The following is a 23605-nucleotide window of genomic DNA, read 5'->3' on the forward strand; positions in this document are numbered from 1 at the left end:
AGGAAACTACTTGCGCATCGTTCAGTCACGACGCCTAACGCTTCCTCACGCAAATGCTTCCCGCAGGTGGTGCTTTCTGGTTTTACGCAACGTACAGTTAGGAAATAACAGTGACTACTTTAGTTTCAATACCCAGTGCTAGATTTCTGTAAATCCAGATATTGTAAAGTCCTAAATCATAAACTGCATTGAACAAAAAACAAAAGCATCAAAACTAGCTACTTCTATATGAGCCAACTTATTACCTCACCATAAAGTATTTCTCTAAGGATATCACCATTCTAAAGCATCCATGTTAATGTGAAACCACCAAATTCTGTTTAATGAATTTCTCCACAGGTCCCTATTCATTTAACAGTAATGCTATTAAAACAAAATACCATCCTTCATTAAGTGTCAGAATTGTTCCTGTATAAATACTTTAAACATTCTTCATTTTTACTAACTCTTACATAGCATTTAAAACTACAGCAAAAGAGCCCGGAGGTGTGGCTCAGTGGCTGAGCGTTGACCCTGCACCAAGAGGTCGCCGGTTCGATTCCCGGTCAGGGCACATGCCCAGGCTGTGGGCCCGATCCCCAGTGGGGGGCATGCGGGAGGCGGCCAATTGATGTTCTCTCATCGATGTTTCTATCTCTCCTCTCTCCCTTCCTCTATCTCTAAAATCAATGAAGAAAAAAAATTAAAAGAAAAAGACACAAATACAAACGAAAGTGTTTATCAAGTGCTCTTCTGTAAGAGGTAGTACTTTGCTTTCTTCATACCACCTTCCTTTCAATATGCTGAGACTTGAAAAATAATGCAGAAAAACATGTTATATGTAATCGAATGAAAGACCAATAATAAAGAACATTAATTTTAATGCTTCTTTAAATGTACAAAACTCAGATCCAACTGGATTTTAAGTTAATCATGTTTGCCGTTGCTGATACTCAGCACTGTCCTACTGTCAAGATAGAAACGTGCACCACCACCTCTTCCCAGCATCGAGGCACAAGCCGGGCCCCTTCCGCCTGCCTGATACCAGGCTCACTGTGGTCACTGTGACTGTACTGTGGTTACCCCGGGCCCACACTGCTAGTCACCTGAGCCCTGCTCCTCCCTCCTCATCTCTAATGACTGTGTTCATGCATCACTGCTACAGTAACTTCCCCAAAGTGTAATTTTCTTTTATTTACTATTATTGTTATTACTATTGTTGTTGCTAATCCTCACCCAAGAATACGGGGGGAGGGAAGAGGGGGAGAAAAACACTGACATGAGCGAGACACATCGATTGTTTGCCTCCCCCATGCGCCCCCACTGGGGCAGGGGACTGAACCTGCAGCCCAGCACCTACCCTTGACGGGGAATCGAACCCACCACTCTGGTGTGTGGAAGGGGGATGGGGGGGGTGGTGTAGTGGTCTGACCATTGAGCCACACCAGCCAGGGCCAAAGCGTCATTTTCTTTATGTCGCACATCTGACTCTAACAAGACCTCTACCCCACTCCTACAGAATATTTATTTTCTATTAATCAGCTTTTCCAGAAAGAGCTTTCAATTCTTTCCTCACCTATCCAAAGTCTACTGATCTTTCAAAGCCCAGCTCAAGCATCCCGTCCGATCTCTGCTTGTACTTCTCCGCGCCAGAGAACCCTGACTGGAGGTAGCCACGCCCCCTGGCGTCCACGTTCACCCGGCAGAGCGAGTCGTCATCACACGTATGACACGCGCACACACCTCCTGACATGACCGTAACCCAGGAGGGGGACCCTGCTCTTTACCCTCCGATTCTGCCCTTCTGACTGGCACGGTTTCACGGGACCAAAGAGAAGGAAGGTCCCGCAGAACAAAAGTCAGTGCTCTGGGCAATGAACTGGGAGGAGTGTGTCGTTGGCCAGAGGAGTCGAGTCGGAAGGAACCTCGGGGTAAGCTGGCACCTGAGGTGGGTTTTGAAAGTCAGCAGGTCTTCCCCAGGAGACAAGAGGAAGCCACCGGGAGGAAGGGACGGTGTGAACAGAGAGGGGTGACATACAGAAGACGATTTTGGACCCTTGGCTGAAGGGGACTATGTATGTTGGAATAGAAAAAAAAAATTAAACATCTGTTCAATGACCAAGGCTTGAAGATATTTGTAATGTTAGGCATGTTCATCACTATCTTAATCAAGGACCTCATTATTTTTTGCTGAAAACAATTAGCATCCTAACTGTCTATTTTTGGTGTCTCCCCCTCCAAACTACCCTTCATATCACTGCCAGATGAATTTATTTTTTTGAAACTTTTCTGTTTTTTAAAAAAAATTTTGTCTGCATTGATTTTAGAGAGAGAGGAAGGGAGAGGGAGAGAGAGAGAGAAACATGGATGAGAGAGAACATCGATTGGTCGCCTCCTACGTGCCCCCCACTGGGGATCCGGCCCACAACCTGGGCATATGCCCTGACCAGGAATCGAACCGGGGACCTCTGGTGCAGGGTCGACGCTCAACCCCTGAGCTACACCAGCTGGGCCAGATGAAAGTTTTACAAAACACAATTACTATCCAAAATATCTGTCAACATTTTTCAAAGACGGCTGGCTAATTACTCAAAAATAAGATCTAACCCCCCACAGCGTTTGAAGTTTACAATCCTGTCCAGCCTCATCCCTCAAGCCCCCCAGCAGATTCAAAGCGTACGGAATGTCCCCCTTTGTCCTTCGCACCATCTACAGCAGCGGTTCTCCACCTTCCTGATGCCACCACGCTTCACACGGGTCCTCATGTCATAGTGACCCCAACCAGAAAATTATTTTTGTTGCTACTTCATAACTGTAATTTTGCTACTGTTATGAATTGCCATCGGAAATATGTGTTTTCCGATGGTCTTAGGCGACCCCTGTGAAAGGGTCGTTCGACCCCCAAAGGGGTCGCGACCCGCAGGTTGAGAACCGCTGCCCTACACATTTCAAACCACTGCGTATGCTGGGCTCCGTGCGTGCAATGCTCCTGCCCCCCAATTACACCCAGCAGCCTCTAGTCGTCATTCAGGGTCTGCTCGGATGTCATTTCCTACTGGGAGCCCCCCGACACTTTTCTCCTGACAGCGTTGGGGGGCCTCTCTAGATGATGCACCGCACCTCTCCGTTTCACAGAGCACTTACCAGACCGCGCTGTTTGCACACTCATCTCTGAGCACATTCTTGGGGCCTGGCCGGGGAGCTCAGTTGGTTAGAGCATCGTCCCGATACGCCAAGGTCACAGGTTGGACCCCGGTCTGGGCACATATAAGAACCAACCAGTGAATACACAAGTAAGTGGAACAAATCAGTGTCTGTCTCTGTGTCTCTGTCTCTCTTTCTCCCCTTCCTCTGCCCCTCCCTCTCTTTCTCTAAAATCAACTTAAAACCTTAACATGTTCTCTGAAAGCAAAGCAGGGCCACTTGCACCCTCAGTGCCTGGCACAGAGCAGGTGTCCGCAGGTGCGGGGAGAGAGAAGGCTGCAGGCGGGTGGCCCTCGCTCGACACTGTCACTGACTTTACTGTTCCAGGAGAGCGTCCTCACTGTGGGAGGCTGACAGCCACCGACGCACCTGCAGAATTACCTTGGGGAAGCTAAATGAGCAGCAAACTGTAGAGGGAGACCGTGAGGAGAGGCACAGTCAGGAGTCCTGCAACACTTCCGGTGAAATGCGGTGTGAGGACCTGAACTCGGATGGTGATGGATCAGAGAAAAGGTGAAACATTCACGATACGCCATCGAGGCAGAGGGATGGGACCGAAGTCCCCGAGTGAGGGTGGGAGAGAAGGAGGGAGAAGCCGAGCGAGCGCCGAGACACTCAGCGTGGGGGACAAAGAGGTCCAGCGGCAGAAATGGGGACACGGGCCCAGAGCGTGAAATGGGAAATACGAGTGTAACCCTCAGAAAAAGTTCACACAGGAGACGTAAGGCTGAGAAAGGTCATTAGAGAGGTGATCACTGAAATCACGACATTAGAGAAGCCACAGGGAAAAACAGAAGAATTGCAGAAATGAAACCTTAGGGAAGGTCGTGATTTAAGAGTGGGAGCAGAAAGAAATGTCGACGGACTAAATAAAGAAGAAAGACTGAAGAGCACCGGGTCATAGAAACCAAGAAAGTTTCAAGAAAGACAAAAACGGCAAACACCACAGTGAGCAAAGAGTATGAAACACAACAGAAGACAATTAGAAAGTCATGAGTATTTTTTAAAAGAGCAAATGTAGCAGTTTTGGCAGGAAATAAAAGAAGATGCTATAAGGAAGTAGAAGCCATCGGCAAAGACTAGGTTTTCATGAGGAGCAAGTACAGGCGCTTCATCAATGTCCCGCCTTGGCCAGGTGGCTGGCTGGTTGGCGCATCGTCCTGTGCACCAGAAAGGTCGTGGCTTTGATTCCCGGTCAGGGCACGAACCCAGGTTGCAGGCTCAGTCCCTGGTGAGGGCACGTAAGGAGGCGGCACCCAATGCTTCTCTCTCACATGGATGTTTCTCTCCTCCGTCTCTCGCTAAGAATCAATAAAAACGTATCTTCGAGCAAGGATTTTTTTTTTATACTCACTCGAGGACCCCCTTCCACTTTTTGTTCAGATAGAGTGGGAGGGAGAGAGAGAGAAAGAAACATCGACGTGAAAGGGAAACATCGAGTGGCTGCCACCCACACGACCAACCAGGACTGGGGACAAACTGCAACCAAGGTACGTGCCCTCAGCGGGAACCGAACCTGAGTCTCTCTGGACCGCAGGCCGATGCTCTAATTGCTGAGCCAAACCGGCCAGGGCCGGGCAAGGTTTTTTTAAAAAGTGTATGTCCTATCTATTTTTTAAAAATGTAGATCCCAGAAGAATTGAATCCTTTTACCTGATCATTTGAGTCTCAAAATAAATCTGAAAATAATGAATCTGATTTCTCTATACAGACTGTTCTAGAATGATTTTTTCCCCCATCCCTGGTCTGACTGCGGTTCCTACTTCTTTAAATTCTATATCTAAAGATCTGTTACTCTAAGATAGTTTTGTCCTAAAATGCGTCAGTGTTTCAGAATAATGCAAACATTCATTTTTACATAATCTTCCATTCTGCGCTCCGCTTAGCCATCGTTAGAGGGAAGAAGTAAACACATAAACATCACTGAATGCTTATTCTCCACAATCAGAATAAAGGAAGAGTTATTAGTAACACATGAACACTTTTCACTCCTGCAGAGGGTCCACGTTATTAGGCGAGGAGAAAATGTTAGAACTAATGATTCAGAAGGAAGGTGGTTAAAGAAACTACGTAAGTTACAGGTGCAGGGTGACTTCGAAGAACTGTAACTGTTAGCAGAGGAGGGTTCCCGTTTCTCTAACTTCCTCGGCGGCCTGTGCTCACCTCGGGCTGTGGCTGGAGGCGAGGCTGCTTCCGATCTCCCGCCAGCTTCGAGCTATGCTTCCATCTCATGAATTCCAGGACCGCGTTGAACTGACGCATATTTTCACAGATCTGTTCAGAAGAGAAGAACTTATTTCAGACTGAAGAACGTTTATTTGTCAGAATAACACACGCAGAAGCAATACTAAAAATTAATCATATGTGAAAGTGTACATTTTCAATGTAAATTCAATGAAAAGTTCTACAGTATTTTAGAAACCTATCCGTGGACCATTTCCCAACCTCTACCCCAAGAAACTTCCTATTTTGAGTATTTTTATATTTACAAAGGTGACAGGCCCTGGCTGGGGGGCTCAGGGTTGGCTGGAGCATCGTCCCGTACACCAAGAGGTCGCGGGTTCGATCCCGGTCCAGGAATGAACAGGAGGCAGCCGACAGATGTCTGTCTGTCTGTCTGTCTGTCTCTCTCTCTCTCTCTTCCCCCTTCCCTCCCTCCATCCACCCGCTCTCTAAAATCTCCTTTAATCCTTGAGTGAGGATTTTTTAAAAAGTGTATTAAAAAAAGGTAATTCTATGGAAAAAATTACTCATATGTAAAATTTCTGAATTGGCTCAGGCCTTTGGAAAAAAAAATCACATCTCAAATCGAAAAAACAGAAACAGCTAGAAGCAGCACTACAATGGACAATTCTACAACATTCTGACTTCCCACTTAGGCAAAAATGTATTTGAACACCCAGCTAGTACCCCTGTTTTCACTTGTTTTTTATTTAATCCTCACCTGAGGATATTTTTTCCTTTGACTTTTACAGAGTGGAAGGGGGGGAAGGGGAGAGGGGGAGTGCGAGGGGGAGGGGGGAGGGAGAGAGACAGAGACATTGATATGAGAGAGACACATAGATTGGTTGCCTCCTGCATGCACCCCGACCGGGGCTGGGATCAAATCTGCAACCCAGGTATGTGCCCTTGACCAGGAATCGAACCCGAGACCCTTCAGTGTGTGGGCCAATGCTCTAACCACTGAGAACACTGGCCAGGGCCCTATTTTATAAAAATATATTTCTTATTGATTTTTTAGAGAGAGAGAAAGGGAGAGAGACACACACATACATTGATGTGAGAGCGATACATGGATCGAGCTGCAACCTGGGCATGTGCCCTGACCGGGAATCAAACCGGACCTCAGTCCATGGGACGAGGCTCAATCCACTGAGCCACACCGGCTGGACTCCTATTTTCACGAAGTCTCGGGAAGCACTTCTTAAATTTCAGACTTCTACCTAGAACATTAGCGCTTGTGAAGGTCAACAGTTCACGGCACTGCGTGGTCTGAGTCCACGGCAGGTTTACCCACCCGGCTACTGTCATGAGCGCCCTCCTGCATGAAGAGACAGTGCTCATCGGTCTGCAGGCCGGAAACAGAAGGCTGAGCACAGGCCTGCTGTTTACCTCGAGATCTTAAACATTCCTTAAGGCGTCTTTTAACCGAAACTTCACACCGCAAGGACTGTTCCCTATTGACCAGGAGAAAGTCTGAGCCGTGTGAACACCACACCGGTGCCCCACTGCAAGGTCACCGTGCCTTGTCTTCCCGTCCACTCAGAAGTCATGCAGGTCACACTGAGGGTCAGCGGTCTCGGCAGGAACGACCGCGTGCGTGCGCACGGGCCAGCTGCAAGGCTCTCCCCATCAGAGCCCGTCTCAAGTGGGCGTCGCCACGTGGCGGACAGGCCTGGCCGGGAACCCCGAGTCTGCATCCAGGGGCCTCGGCCAGGCCCCTCCCTGCACGGTCTTCCACACCCTACCAGGTCCCTGACGTCCCTCAGGGTGTTCATGTGACTCAGACCACCTCTCAGAACACGAGGGTGGGCAGGAATGGAGACTTCTTGTTTAGGTTTTTAAAATTATTTTTTCTGAGATGTTTCATCTTAGAAATTTCCCTTATACTAATAAAAATAAATAGCTACATTGTGCTCCCATTCTGGAAACGGCATAAAGGTTCTTCTCCAAACCCACTGGCCAGCAACCCCATGCCCCTGCGAGGGGTGAGTGGACGCAGAGGCGGCGATCGGGTGAGCTCGCTCTCATGAAGGTTAAACCCACCGACGTTTAAAACATGTGGCTGCCTAATTCTACCAGAGATTTCTCGTGGATCGGGTAATAAGATTAACATGCGAACTACTCACTGGCCACTGTTTGTCACAGCACTATTTATGACAACACAGTTTCCTTGGTGTGAAAAAAAGTTTCAAGCTTTAGGCTAAACCTAAAGTTTATAATAAAGGAAAACACATAAACAAAAGAATCTTCGGGCGTACCGTGTTCAAAGTCCAAGACCCTGAACCATCTATCCGTTCTCTCACGTGTACAGAACAGAACACGTCAGCTCCCGAAAGCTTCCCCGAGGGCCGGAGTGAGGACCAGCGGGGTCAGACCGCTTCTGTCCTTGACGCAAGGACCTGGAGGTCGGGTCTGCAAACACCCTTCTGCAGAGCAGAACCTCCGAGAAGAAGCCCAGCGCCCCCTAACTTTGCAGTGCAGCGCTGCAGCCCCACCAGCAGAGATCTATGCCCGTAGTGTGGAGACAGCACTTACACAGGCAAGAGGTCGCTAACAAGTCTACCCTCAGCTTCCACGGTGATATACCACAAGCGTCTTGTGCCGTGAACTTGTGTCGACAACCACAACTGAACACTAAGCAAGGATAAGTAACACAATGGTCGTTGAAAATTTTCAAGCCTGGAAGTTCTAGGAAACACCTTAAGGAAAAGGTGATTCTTTGAAAAACACACCAGAGCTTCTTAATGACTCAGAATTCATGAAAATCAAACCTGTCTAGATAATACAGTCTAACATTTTGTAATATAAAGCCATCGTGAGAATTTACTCGGTAAGACGCAAACAAATGGGAAAAGTTCATTTTAACCCCACACTGCCTCACAAAGTATCCTTTCGCCATCAAATTGTACACATCCTTCTCAATTCTCAAAATTATCCGAGTGGTTAAATCTTAAACAACTGAGGTGCTTTAAAATCACTAATCAGGGTGCTTTAAAGAGCCCGGCTGGGCCCTGGCCGGTTTGGCTCAGCGGTTAGAGTGTCGGCCTGCGGTCCGGAGAGACCCGGGTTCGGTTCCCGCTAAGGGCAAGTACTTCGGTTGCAGTTTGTCCCCAGCCCTGGTTGGTCATGCGGGTGGCAGCCACTCGATGTGTCCCTTTCACATTGATGTTTCTCTCTCTCTCTCTCTCTCTCTTCCTCCCACTCTATCTGTACAAAAAATGGAGAAATGTCCTCGGGTGAGGATTTAAAAAAAAAAAAAAAAAAGAGCCCGGCTGGTGTGGCTCAGTGGACTGAGCGCCGTCCCATCAACTGAGAGGTCCCAGTTCGATTCCTGATCGAGATACATGCCCGGGTTTGGGGTTCAATCCCCAGTAGGGGGCATGCAGGAGGCGACAGATCAATGTTTCTCTCTCTCTCCCCCTGAAAAATCAATGAAAACATATTTTAAAAGAAGAAGACCCCACCCGTGACAAACCTCAGTTGTAGGCAGTATGCCTGTGCCTGGCTCTGAAACGTCAGAGCATCACCCATCAGCTCCGACACTAATGAGATTTACTTTACAGAATAGTGTAAACACGCTTTTGATAAGTATATCAAAATTCACAAAATTGGCAATACTGAGCACACATTCCCCTTCCCTCACTCCACACCCCTCCCTCCTTCCCGTTTTCCTTCTCCTCCTCTCAGCGCCCGTAAGAAGACCCCCGCCCCCACAAACTGTACAAATGCCGCTGTAACACCACCGCTGCACTCATGTAACCACACAACAATACAAACTGGCCCTGGCTGCTCAGTCGGTCGGAGCGCGGTGCCGATACGCCAAGGTGGTGGCTCAGTCCCGGGTCGGAGCACACTCAAGAACCAATGAACGCATGAGCGAGTGGGACACAAACCTCCCCACTCCCTCTCTCTGCCCAGCCCCCTTCCTCGCTCTCAAAAAAAAAAAATCAATTAGTCAAGCAATCAGTAAAAACGCCCCTGGATGGTGTGGCTCAGCAGTCAGAACACTGGCCCACACCCCCAAAGGTTGCAGGTTCGATTCCCAGTCAAGGGCACATACCTGGGTTCCCGGCCCCAGTCAGGGTGCGTGTCGGAGGCCACCAATCGATGACGTCTCTGTCTCACACTGTTGTCAATCTCTCTCTCTCTCTCTAAAAATTGATGGAAAAAACACCCTTGGGTGAGGATTAACAAAAGTAAATAATAAAATAAATAAGAACCAAATTACAAAATAGTGTTTTACAAAATGGTTGGCTCCTAAAAGCATCACTGTTAGAACCTTTGGTACCTGGACTAGAAAACTCAAACATGCTTCAGAAATACACACTACAGCTTTAGGTGTGAGCAACTGACATGAGTAGTGTAACTGAGGTTAGTCTACCAAGCACTTTTCTTCTTTTTAAAGTTTTTTTTATTGATTTTTAGAGAGAGAGGAAAGGAGAGGGAGGGAGAGACAGAAATATCAATGTAAGAGCAGAACTGATCGGCTGCCTCCTGCACGCCCCCGACTGGGGACCACGCCCACAAGCCCAGGCATGGGCCCTGCCCGGGGCTCGAACTGGCGACCTTTTGGTGCCCAGGACGATGCCCAACCAACCAAGCTGCACCGGCCGGGGCTCTCATGCACTTCCGTGGTAAAGCATGCCACACACAGCTCAGAAAAGGAAGGTCGATTTATGGATGGGTGTGTTCTACATGTTCCAAAAGATTCATTGATAAATTAAACACAAGCTTGAGTTGGAAACTCAAGATGCCTTTTCTCATAAAACCAAAGACATAACAATGGTATTAAACCCTCAATACACACGAAGCCTATTTCCACACCAAACCGTAAGTCTTATTCATGGTTATATCCTCGAGTCTAGCATAGCAGGTGACACAGATAGGATTTCAACAAATATAAGTTGATCTAAGTATTTTTAAATTTATTATTATTATTATTATTTTACAATCTTTATTGATTTTAGAGAGTGAGGAAGGGAGAGGAAGAGAGAGAGAGAAACACTGATGAGAGAGAACATCAATTGGCCGCCTCCTGCACACCCCCCACTGGGGATCGGGCCCACAACCTGGGCATGTGCCCTGACCGGGAATTGAACTGGCGACCTCTTCGTGCAGGGTCAACGCTCAAGCATGGAGCCACACCAGCCGGGCCTGATCTAAGTACTGAACAACAACTCACTGATGTGAAACTGAGTTGTCTAGGAAACTGCCTATCTGAAGCACAGCCCAGAACCAAACAGCAAAGCAAGTGCAAAAAGCTTCTTCCCAAAGCGGCGAGAAAGCCATGCTGAACGCTGAGGTCAGAGCACTCCAGTCTAAGTCCGTCGTGGTGACTTCCAGCCCCTTGTCCACAAGGGGGTCCGCAGCATACACCTTACGCAATCCTGGCCAACAAGGCAAGGGACCAAGTTTGCTGGGGAGCTTCTGAGAAAGGTACTCCTGGCTGATGACAAAAGGCACCCAGATGAAAACATCCCTTTTTTCCTGAGCAACTCTGGGTTTGAATTTGTCAAGCAGAACCATGGCAGACAACCCAGCCGATACAGAATGACAGCATTAAAGATGGAAAGAGCCCTGGCAGGTTCGGCTCAGTGGTTAGAGTGTCAGCCTGCAGCACGAAGGGTCGAGGGTTCAAATCCTGGCCCCAGTTGGAGTCGTGCAGGAGGCAACCAATCGACTTGTCTCTCTCCCATCACTGTCTCTCTCTCCCTCCCTCCCTCCCTCCTATCATTGTATCTAAGAATCGATGGAAAATATCCTTGGGTGAGGATTAACCAGAAAAAAAAAAAAAGGAGAGAATCTGGGTCCTTAGAGATGTTCTGGTGCTTGACAGATAAATCCTTGAACCATTTTATTAACTCAGATCTTTTTATTATATGATAGTAAATCCTTTTATTGGTTAAGCAATTTTCAATGACTGATAGGAACCCAGCGGATCAGTGAGTTAAGAAAAACACACCATTTGTCACCATGAACTCAACTGCTATCTACACTGACAACTCCCCTGAATTTGTATCTCAATCCAGATCCTTCTTTTGAACTAGATACAAGTTTCCAAACTACCAAACAGCTACATGAAACATCTTCCTGGTGGCGAAGAGAAAGGGACTAGTACAAAAGCCGTCACAGAAATGGTTTACGGCCCCGTGTTCCGGCTATGGCGGCACTGTCTACCCAGCGGTCAGAGCTTGAAATCTCGGGGTCACTACCCCCCCGCTTCACCTACTATAGTCAGGCATCTAACAGGAACATTGCTGACAGTCACTGAATGCCGCCTGCCCTAATCCTGACAGACCAGCAACCTGCCCCGCTTGCCTCCATCCACACCCCTGCAGGTGGCATCTCCACGCAGCCCCCCCCACCCCGTGCTGCGCCCTGTTTCTGAACTGCAGCTGCGCCCCATGAAGAAGTACACCCCGAATAAGTCATCAGGAAAATACAAATTAAAACTACAGCGAGATCCGCCGCACAGCCCCTCGGTGGCCGCAGCCGGAAAGACACACAATACTGATGCGGTGAGGACACAGGCACTGGGGCTCTCTCGCCACTGGGACGTGACGCGGCCACTCTGGAGAAGTTCGGTAACTCCTTAAGTCAAATATAAACAAACTCATCATAGGATCCAAAATTCCCTCTGTAAGAACTCAAGAGAAAAATATGCGTCTATACAAAGACTTCTTTTTTTAAAGTATGTTTTTGGTTTTTGTTTTTCATTTTTTAGAGCGGGAGGAAGGAAGAGAGAGAAACACTGATGTGAGAGAGAAACATGGATCGCCTGCCTCCTGCACGCCCCCTCCTGGGGATCGAGCCCACAAGCCGGGCATGTGCCCTGGCAGGGATGCAAACCGGGACCTCTCAGTCCCTGGGATGTCGCTCCATCCAGAGCCACACCAGCCGGCCGGGCTATACAAAGACACCTTCACACATGTTCTCAGCATTATTCATAAGAGTCCCAACTGGACACAATCCAAAACAATGTGAGACACAATCACACAATAGAAACCATCAGGTAAGAAAAGAAACAAAATACTAACACACATCATAACATGAGTGCACCTTAAAAACATGATTAAGTTAAAAAAAAAAAAGACAGATGCAAAATACCACATATTATAGTTATTACAGCAGGTGGTCTAATTAACATCATCTCATTATGATGTTGATGAGATGCCACAGGAACCTAATTTGTGTTTTTATCAACTAGCCAGAGTAAAACAGGTTTCATTATACACTGATTCACGTCGAGTCACAGACTTGTAATGACATGAAGTGAGAACTCGCTGTAAATAAAATGTTCAGAAAGGGCCCAGTTAGAGATGGAAATCCAAGCAGGGTCGTCTACAATGAGGTGTGGACGTGGGAAATCTGGGGCAGGGATCAAAATGTTCTAAAATATCCATAGCCCAACGCCAAGAGTTTACTAAAAATAAAAAAACCCAAGTTAACATTTTGATGATTTTCAGTGATGTACAAAACGCAGCCCCAGTGCTTCAGGGGGGCGTTCAGGGACCACTGCACCCTGCTTTCCACCTCTTGAACTTGCTGTGTCTCCTCTGCAGTCGCTGCCCAAAGCCTCCTGCTGGCCATGTGAAACTAGCTCCGAGTTCCTGAACGTGCCGGGCTGTTCATGCTTCTACCCTTCTTCACACTTGCTATTCCAACTCAGGTCAAAATGTTCTGTCAGTGCCTCTGGCCAAGTGAACTTCACTTGTGTTTTAAGCACAGTCCAGTGACCAGCATATGAAAGGTAATCTACATATTTTTGAATAAGGATTAAGAATAAGAGTGAAGGGCCCTGGCCGGTTTGGCTCAGCGGTTAGAGCGTCGGCCTGCGGTACAGAGAGACCCGGTTTCAGTTCCCGCTAAGGGCGTGTACCTCGGTTGCAGTTTGTCCCCAGCCCTGGTCGGTCCTGCGGTTGGCAGCCACTCGATGTGTCGTTCCTTTCACACTGATGTTTCTCTCTCTCTCTTCCTCTCTCTCCCTCCCACTCTACCTGAACAAAAAATGGAAAAATGTCCTCGGGTGAGGATAAAAAAAAAGAATGAGAGTGAAGAGAAAACTCCTAAAGTAGGCAAAATGAGCTCTGTACCACAAAGACACTTGTCTAAGGATGTTATGTAAGAAATAAAAAGAGGGCGTCATTAATGACACCTAAATGTTTATTAGCACGAGATCAGTGAACAGCCACAGTGAAAACTAGTCATAAAAAAATGAGATACATCTTACTTATTCGTACTGACATGGAAAGATAGCCCAAATATCCTAAAGTTAAAAAAAAACATGTAAAATAAAATCGTGCATTATTTTATTTAAAACAAATTGTACACACACAGGAAGTGTGGGGTGTGTGCGACGTAGGGGAGGAAGGTGCCGGCTGTCAGGGTACACCCCTGCTGTTCTGCGGGTAGGAAAACAGTGCGAACAACCTCAGTGTCCCACCCGACCGAACAGCATTCAGCCATAAAAAGAACCAATTCTGACACAATACGGATGAAACTGGAAAGTATTAAGCTAAGTGAAAGAAGCCAGCCACAAAAGACCGCGTATTACATGAATATTATATGCACTATTCAGAATACATGATTCCGGAGACACAGACAGATGAGTGGTCTCCGGGACTGCAGGCAGGGGGTAACGGAGAAAGACACCCAACGGGTGACTTATAAAGGAAAGAAAAGGGATAAGTTAGACTTCAGTCAAAAGACCCCGTTAAGATGACATAACAAGGTGCAGACTGGGAAAACGTATTTGCAAACGTATGTGTGACAAGGACGCATCTAGAAAACATAGGAAATCTTAGAAGTCAAATGTGAAACCAAACCACCCAGGACACGTTCAAGGAAAGTGACGCGCTCTTCAGAGAGGAAGCCTGGGTGGCAAACACGCAGGTGGAAAGGTACGGCCACCGGCCAGCAGCAGGGACAGGAGGTGAACACTGCTGGGCGGCCCGCCGGCGTCCCACCGGCGACCCACCGCTAAGACAGAGTGGCTGCTCCAGTTCCGGCGAGTCGGGGAGGCTGGATCTCACGCCGCTGGAGAATGAGAACGGCACAGCCTCTGTGGAAATGCTGCGGAGTTTCCTTAAGAAGGACACACACACTTAAGCAGCTGCGGTCTCGGGAGCCCCCCAAAGACAGGACAGGTCTTCACGCAGCTCTCCCGGAGCAGCCGAGAGCGGGGAAGGCAGAGCGCCCTCGCACGACGGCTGGTCACGACTGCGGGACTGCCCCACGGGGCCACTCGGCCACGAACGGAGCGACCACCGGGTCACGCCGCAACTCAGACAACCCTCAAGGACAGGCTGAGTGACGAGATCATACACTACGTGATTCCCCTTACAAAACACTCTCAGAATGACACGCACGGGGCTAGAGGAGAGGAACGGCTGCCACGGGCAGGTGTGCGGCAGCACAGGGAGACCTCCGAGATGAGGCAGCACAGGGGAGACCTCCGAGATGAAGCAGCACAGGGAGACCTCTGAGATGAGGCAGCACAGGGAGACCTCCGAGATGAGGCAGCACAGGGGAGACCTCCGAGATGAAGCAGCACAGGGAGACCTCTGAGATGAGGCAGCACAGGGGAGACCTCTGAGATGAGGCAGCACAGGGAGACCTCTGAGATGCGGCAGCACAGGGAGACCTCCGAGATGCGGCAGCACAGGGAGACCTCTGAGATGAAGCAGCACAGGGAGACCTCTGAGATGAGGCAGCACAGGGGAGACCTCTGAGATGAGGCAGCACAGGGAGACCTCTGAGATGAGGCAGCACAGGGGAGACCTCTGAGATGAGGCAGCACAGGGAGACCTCTGAGATGAGGCAGCACAGGGGAGACCTCTGAGATGCGGCAGCACAGGGAGACCTCCGAGATGAGGCAGCACAGGGAGACCTCCGAGATGCGGCAGCACAGGGAGACCTCTGAGATGAGGCAGCACAGGGAGACCTCTGAGATGAGGCAGCACAGGGAGACCTCCGAGATGAGGCAGCACAGGGAGACCTCCGAGATGAAGCAGCACAGGGGAGACCTCTGAGATGAGGCAGCACAGGGAGACCTCTGAGATGAGGCAGCACAGGGGAGACCTCTGAGATGAGGCAGCACAGGGGAGACCTCTGAGATGAGGCAGCACAGGGGAGACCTCCGAGATGCGGCAGCACAGGGGAGACCTCTGAGATGCGGCAGCCAGGGGAGACCTCCGAGATGAGGCAGCACAGGGGAGACCTCTGAGATGCGGCAGCACAGGGGAGACCTCCGAGATGCGGCAGCACAGGGGAGACCTCTGAGATGCGGCAGCACAGGGAGACCTCTGAGATGCGGCAGCACAGGGGAGACCTCCGAGATGAGGCAGCACAGGGAGACCTCCGAGATGAGGCAGCACAGGGAGACCTCCGAGATGAGGCAGCACAGGGAGACCTCCGAGATGAGGCAGCACAGGGAGACCTCCGAGATGAGGCAGCACAGGGAGACCTCCGAGATGAGGCAGCACAGGGAGACCTCCGAGATGAGGCAGCACAGGGGAGACCTCCGAGATGAGGCAGCACAGGGGAGACCTCCGAGATGAGGCAGCACAGGGAGACCTCCGAGATGAGGCAGCACAGGGAGACCTCCGAGATGCGGCAGCACAGGGAGACCTCCGAGATGAGGCAGCACAGGGAGACCTCCGAGATGAGCAGCACAGGGGAGACCTCCGAGATGAGGCATCACAGGGAGACCTCTGAGATGCGGCAGCACAGTGAGACCTCTGAGATGAGGCAGCACAGGGAGACCCTCTGAGATGAGGCAGCACAGGGAGACCTCTGAGATGAGGCAGCACAGGGAGACCTCTGAGATGCGGCAGCACAGGGAGACCTCTGAGATGCGGCAGCACAGGGAGACCTCTGAGATGAAGCAGCACAGGGAGACCTCTGAGATGAGGCAGCACAGGGGAGACCTCTGAGATGAGGCAGCACAGGGAGACCTCTGAGATGAGGCAGCACAGGGGAGACCTCTGAGATGAGGCAGCACAGGGAGACCTCTGAGATGAGGCAGCACAGGGGAGACCTCTGAGATGCGGCAGCACAGGGAGACCTCCGAGATGAGGCAGCACAGGGAGACCTCCGAGATGAGGCAGCACAGGGGAGACCTCCGAGATGAGGCAGCACAGGGAGACCTCTGAGATGCGGCAGCACAGGGAGACCTCTGAGATGAGGCAGCACAGGGGAGACCTCCGAGATGAGGCAGCACAGGGAGACCTCTGAGATGAGGCAGCACAGGGAGACCTCTGAGATGAGGCAGCACAGGGAGACCTCTGAGATGCGGCAGCACAGGGAGACCTCTGAGATGCGGCAGCACAGGGAGACCTCTGAGATGAGGCAGCACAGGGAGACCTCTGAGATGAGGCAGCACAGGGGAGACCTCTGAGATGAGGCAGCACAGGGAGACCTCTGAGATGCGGCAGCACAGGGAGACCTCTGAGATGAGGCAATCTGTCTCTTACTGCTCTGATCACACAAACCTACATGTGTGTCTACATGGTACAGAACCCTCACATGAAATGTATCGATTTCAGTTTGGGGTTTGATATTATACTGTGTGCAGCATGGCGAAACCACTGTGGGGAGGTGAAGGGTACAAGGGACCTCTACTTGCTATGTTTGCAATTTCCTATGAATCTATAATTATTTCAAAAATTTTAATTTTACAAACCCTACTTTCTGAAAACGTGTTTTACACTTCTGCTTTAAATTTGATTTTGAATAGCAAAATAACTTCAAGAAACATTATTCCTTCCAAATCCGCTAAGAAGCTTCCATCCTGCAGTGGTCTCCAGTACCCTGTGGTGGAGAGTCCCTGTAACAGGTCTACAAAAAGCAGGGGTTCCTGGAGTTCGGGGTCTCTAGTTCCCTCCGCACCCCTCCCCTCTGGTGCTGGGAAGTAGCAGTGTTCCTGAGGGAGCAAACCAGCATGGTGGGTGCAGACACCTGCAGCGGAATAAACCCCTGAATTATCATCCATCTGTATGTTCTCCTCCTGACCACGAAGCATGAAAACCATCTCCATATTTTCATTTTTTCTGCAATTTCTTAACAGTATAATAGATACAGTAGTGATCACAGTAAGACATTTAAATTACTCAACACAGCCCATGCACCAAGAGGTCGCCGGTTCAATTCCCGGTCACAGCACATGGTTGTGGGCCCGACCCCCAGTGGGGGGCATGCAGGAGGCGGCCCATCAATGTTCTCTCTCATCAATGTTTCTATGTCTCTCTCCCTCTCCTTTCCTCTCTCTCTCAAACCAATAAAAATAAATAAATAAATAAGTAACTCAATACATCTCCTTTTCCTTTCCAAGTAAATCCAATTCAGCCAGCAGAGAACTGTGTATCACTTGGCTTTTCTCCAGCAAACTCGAGAAACAGCCAGCAGATCTGTGTTTCGGCGGCTGACAGGCAGAAGCAGCCATGCCTCCGAGCAGTTTCACTACAAGGGAGCAGTAAGCTCGCTGTCAGGAATAGTCGGATAACGACTCCGGGGCGCTTGGGGTCACCAACTCTTCCAGCATCGCACGGCGGCACCTCGTCAGATGACGCACACAGATCACGCGGCATTCCCGCTGTGAACACAAGTGCAGAGCTGGGCTCCGCGACAGCACCAGGTCCCGGCCTGAGCACCAGGCTGCGGGCTCCCCGGGAGGGAGCTCCCAGGTCCCGAGGGTGCGGAGTCCCTCTGCTGGCGCGTGCGTGCCAACGCGGCCGCAGCGCCCTCTCCACAGTCCTCATCCCTCAGAACCAGGAGGCCCGTCCTGTGTGGTGCACGGTCCAGTTTTTTTTAAAAAGAAAAAAAGGCTGCACATAATAGCCTAGATGAGGGTATGAAAACGGAACACATCACCTGGGCCAGCATGCCCCCGTGGTTGGAGGGTGGTCCCATGCACGGAAGGGTTGCGGGTTCAATTCCCGGTTAGGGCACATACAGCAGGCAACCGATGTGTCTGTCTGTCTGTCTGTCTCTCTCTCTCTCTCTCTCTCTCTCTCTCCCTCCCTCCCGTCTCCCTTCCTCACTCTTTAATTCAAAACACACATACACACTAAAATCTGAACACATCTTCTATTATGGCCCAGTAATTTTTATGCTGTGATATACTAATTTTTAATTTTTTTCTTAATCCTCAAGGATATGTTTAATTTTTTCTTTATTGATATTAGAGAGAGAAGGAGGGAGAGGGAGAGAGAGAGAGAAACATCGATGAGAGAGAACATCGATTGGCTGCCTCCTGCATGCCCCCACTGGGGACGGGCCCACAACCTGGGCTTGTGCCCTGACCAGGAATCGAACTGGCGACCTCTTGGTGCAGGGTCGACGCTCAGCCACTGAGCCACACCAGCTGGGCTGTTTGGTTTTTAAAAATTAATTTTAGAGGCAGGGAAAGGGAGAGAGAAAGAGAGACACCCGTATGCCATAGGGGCCCGACCAGGGATGGAACCCACAACCTGGCTATGTGCCCTGACCGGGAATCAAACCGGGCGACCTTTCAGTGCACAGGACGAGGCTCCAACCAACTGAGCCACCTGGTCAGGATAAAAGTGATTTTTGAAAGACCACGTCAAGAGAAGGGAAAGCTGACACGACGGGACGAGTGGATCCGGAAACAAACACGGGTGGGGCTCAAAACCGAACATCTCAGCGCCTACTGGGCATTTCTCATGCGATGCCAAATTCAACATACATGAAGCAAAACTCATTGTTTTGTTTCTCCATCCTCTCACGAACCTGTTCCTCTTCAACTTATTTGGTTTAAAGTACAAATCGTTTGCAAGAAAAAATGTTGCCATTACCTGGTCAAGCTGACAGTGTATCCATCCAGAGCCAAAACTTCTAGCTCTAAGTATATAAACTAGGCAACTTTTTGCATATATCTATCAGAAAGCATGTACCAGAATATTTACATCGTCCTGGCCAGTGTGGCTCAGCAGTTAGAGCATCGGCCCGCGGACCAATGAGTCAAGGGTTCGATTCCGGTTAAGGGCACGTACCTTGGTTGCGGTTTGTCCCTGGCCCTGGTCGGGGTCCTGCGGGAGGCAGCCAGTCGATGTGTCCCTCTCACATCAATGTTTCTCTTTCTCCCCGCCCCCACTCTATCTGAAGATAAATGGAAAAATATACTCGGGTGAGGATTAAAAGAAAGAAAAAGAATATTTACACCATCATTTTCTTAACAGCAAAAACTAGAGGTAAGTGTCCAACTATAGTAAACTGTAGTATATTCACATAACGGAATTGTAGCCCAGAGGTGAAAATAAATGTACCTCAGATAAGTATGGCAACACAAATGAAATCTCGAAATCTTAATACTAGACACACACACACACATACAAAACAAGTCCAAGAAAAATACATGCACACAGTATGATTTTATTCATATAAAGCTCAAGAACAGGAATCAGTAAAAAATGTGTATTAAAAGGAAAATACAAAAGCGGAAACCTTAAGGAGAAGTCACGGAGTAATCCCGAATTCAGGCCCAGGGCTCTTCCGGGGAGGGAGCAGCCACTGTCCTGGGGTCTGGAGGGTTCAAAGACGCCCCCAGGAGGCTGGGACAGACACATCTATCACTACTCCTCTGTAAAATGCATGTCTGCATCACACCCTGTGCGTAGGATGCATTTTAGAATAAAAAAATTTTAATATGTTTTATTGATTTATTTTTTGAGAGAGAGAAAAACGGAGAGATAGAAGTATCAATGTGAGAGAGAAACATCGACCGGCTGCCTCCTGCATGCCCCCCACTGGGGATCGAGCCCACAACCCGGGCCCTGACTGGGAATTGAACCTGGACCTCTCAGTCCATGGAACGATGCTCAATCCACTAAGCCACACCAACCGGGCAGAATGACATTTTTATTGTAATCATTTAATATGGTTAAATGGTAGTATTTTTCAAAATCTGGGTGTTAGGTACATAGATGTCTATCACACCACTTCCTATATTTTTTAAATTATCGTGTTAATTTTTTAAAAAGTTAACAGTAAAGCACTACAAAGTTATACTTTGAAATTTAAAGACATATCACAAATCTTTAGCAACAATAAATCAAAACAAATACTAAGCTATTATTTGCCCTGGCCGGTTTGGCTCAGCGGTTAGAGCGTCGGCCTGTGGTCCAGAGAGACCTGGGTTCAGTTCCTGCTAAGGGCATGTACCTCAGTTGCAGTTTGTCCCCGGCCCTGGATGGGTCGTGTGGGTGGCAGCCACTTGATGTGTCCCTTTCACGTCGATGTTTCTCTCTCTCTCTCTCTCTCCCCCTCCCACTCTATCTGAACAAAAAATGGAAAAATGTCCTTGGGTGAGGATTAAAAAAATAAATGAAAAGACAGATGCCACATGTGGGGAAAAAAATACTAAACTATTATAAAACGAAAAACTTACTTCACCTCCTAATATAATGCAGTGGAAAATACACAACACTATCTACATAGTATTAATTCAAAGAGAATTTTAACATTAATCGAGTCATGAAATACAAATACAAAAAGCAAATTACGGAGTACCCTATAAAAAAACTAGAGATGTCATCAAAGACCATGGTGGGGGCGAGGGGGAGGGGCGGGGTGCGAACAGTGGCTTATTCTAAAGGAAAGGAAACTAAAGAAATATGACAACCAGATGCAATACATAGTCCTTGACAAGTTCCTGGATCAAAAATCAAAACAGCTATGAAGTACCCCGTTGGAGAAAAAAATGAAGAAAATTTAAATAAGGGCGGTACATTACATTATATTATTGGATTTATTCTGTATTTCTTGGATATGATAATGCAGTTCTTAAGGAAAACAACCTCGTTGTTAGGATACACTTGCTGAAATATTTAGGGGTGAGGCACCAAGATATTTGTAGCTTACTTTCAAATGGCTCCAAACTGTGTGTTTTTAAAGAGGAGAGAAAAGGCAGATGAAGCAAAACATTCAAGTGAATGTACTTGAAACAGGTATTTACTATCTGTTCAAATTTCATTACAATTTGGTGGAATACTATGCAGCTGTAAGAAAGAAAGATTTCTCACCCTTTGAGATGACATGGAGGGACCTGGAGAGTATTATACTGTGAAACAAGCCAATCAGAGAAAGACAAGTATCACATGATCTCACTTATTTGTGGACTATAATGAATAAAATAAGCTGATGGACAAAATAGACCCAGAGACATGGAAGTGGGGTACAGACTGAGAAACCTTAGAGGAGGGGGCGGGGGAAGGGAAGAGATAAACCAAAGAACTTATGTATATAAGCATAACCAATGAACACAGACAACAATGCAGGGGGGTGGGAGTGGGGGCGGGATCGGGAGGAGGGTGTCAATGGGGGAAAAAGGAGAAACATCTGTAACAAAAAAAATTAATTTAAAAATAAATAAATAAATAAATAAATAAATAAAGTAAAAATGTTAGGAGAAAATATGTGCTTTAGCAATTATGACTTACAATTTTACACAAAAGTATTAATGAAGAATGTTAGAAAGGCAGACATCATTAAAATCAAATACTGACAGGTCTGCAAGGGAAGTCCCAAAGATTATTTGCCCATCAGCAAAATTTTAAACTTCTTTCCTAGAAACTATAAATTATAAGTTGTTTAACAGGATGAAAAATTACATTTTGCCTGAGAGGTCAAACATTATAGCTGTGCCTCAGAAACAGTATCATAATAAGGCATATGGGCTTAAAGATTTTTTTGGCAAATTAATTTATTACACATAATTTACAAATATTTTATTTGATACTGCTGAAGTAGATATAACCATACCGATACATTAGAACAAATTATTTTAAAATATCTTAGGTAGCAAATAGAAGAATGTTTTAAAATTCCTTCCTCAGAACAGATCTATTTCCTTATGATGCATCCCTGTATTTTTCAGGATGGCTAAGGCAGTTAAGAAGGAATGAATTCCTTTAAAACATGGCTAGTTCCTAAAAAAATAATTCTACTTCATGAAAACAGACAGCCAGCTATCACTTCAAAGATGCAAGGCATGTACTGGTTATGTCAGAATTTAATCACTGAACCTGCTGTATAATATTTGGCTTAATTATTATTTACTAAAAACTTAAAACTACCTTCACTACAAACCCAGCTGTCATTCATCCAAATGTGTGCATCAGTGAGATAAACAAATGGCATTCTACAAATTGTAGAAAATAAGATTATTTTATCCATCACTTGAACAGGAATATGCAGACAGGTCACTTGCAATGGGAGGGGAATGGACTACAGATGTTCCTCCCAGGACAGGTGTGGCCGGTGCGGCTAGTCTGAGGTGGATAAACAGGGAAGAAAGTTCTGGCTGGGAAGCTGTGTTGAAGTTCACATCTCCAGAGGCAGGTCAATGACTGAGCAGCACTGTCTGTTAAATGAGTCGCATGGTAGGGGAGGGGCAGCCAGCAGGATGAGCCCTCATGATCAAGCAATCAACAACAGATTTTGAAGTCTGAGACAGACCATCAGAAGCAAGTATCCCAATACCAGGCACACAACCGAGAGCCCGGCTGTGGATTTGCCCACCTTCCTGCAGACATCGCGTACTTTGGGGGGGCTTGTGAGGGAGGCATGTTTGAATTTCAGAGGACAGCTCCACCTCGGCAGGCAAGGGAGACCAGAGAGCAACCCACAAATCACTGGGTGTCACTGCTCGGGGCACTGAGCACATTCTCAACCACGTGAGATCCAGTCCCTGCAGGCAAGCGACACTTCATACACTTGGGGAGTCTGGCCGTAATGCCTTACGTTCATTTTTTTAAACACTTTTCCCTGTATTGACTTGAGAGCGAGGAAGGGCAGACAACACACACACTCCACCCCACCACACCCGATGGCTGAGAGAACAGATGGTGGCATCTCCGTGGGCGGGATGTAACGCGGCCCTCGGGTCAACGGCAGGGGTGGATCGGCAGTGTGCAGAGGGAGTGACACTCTACTCAGGGGCCCGGGGGCGCGGGGACCGTGCGCTGGCCTGGCCATCGTTCCCCCTTGGGTCCCGGATTCCGGAGCGGCGGGGAAGGGTCATCAGACAATACACAGCAACCCTGAGCCCAGGCCCACAGCGGAAAGGGACACGTTAGTCCTCCTCCCCGCAAAGAACTCGAGACGTCATGCTCCCTTCACACACCACAGGAGGCGCTAGAGGGAGCTGGGGGAACCACTTCTTCTCCATAGCAGCATGCAT

The 23605-nt window shown here is 48.2% G+C and overlaps 1 protein-coding gene across 1 annotated transcript in view; it reads right to left on the reverse strand.

The window, feature by feature from the left end:
• Nucleotides 1-23605, reverse strand: part of BMPR1A (bone morphogenetic protein receptor type 1A) — a 152706-nt gene that overhangs the window by 67445 nt on the left and 61656 nt on the right. Inside the window, exon 2 of the mRNA XM_036265410.1 lies at nucleotides 5347-5457. The gene's annotated coding sequence lies outside the window, so the exon portion shown is untranslated. The remainder of the gene's footprint in view (nucleotides 1-5346; nucleotides 5458-23605) is intronic.

Source organism: Molossus molossus, unplaced genomic scaffold (genome assembly GCF_014108415.1).
Source record: "Molossus molossus isolate mMolMol1 unplaced genomic scaffold, mMolMol1.p scaffold_m16_p_17, whole genome shotgun sequence".
NCBI lineage: Eukaryota > Metazoa > Chordata > Mammalia > Chiroptera > Molossidae > Molossus > Molossus molossus.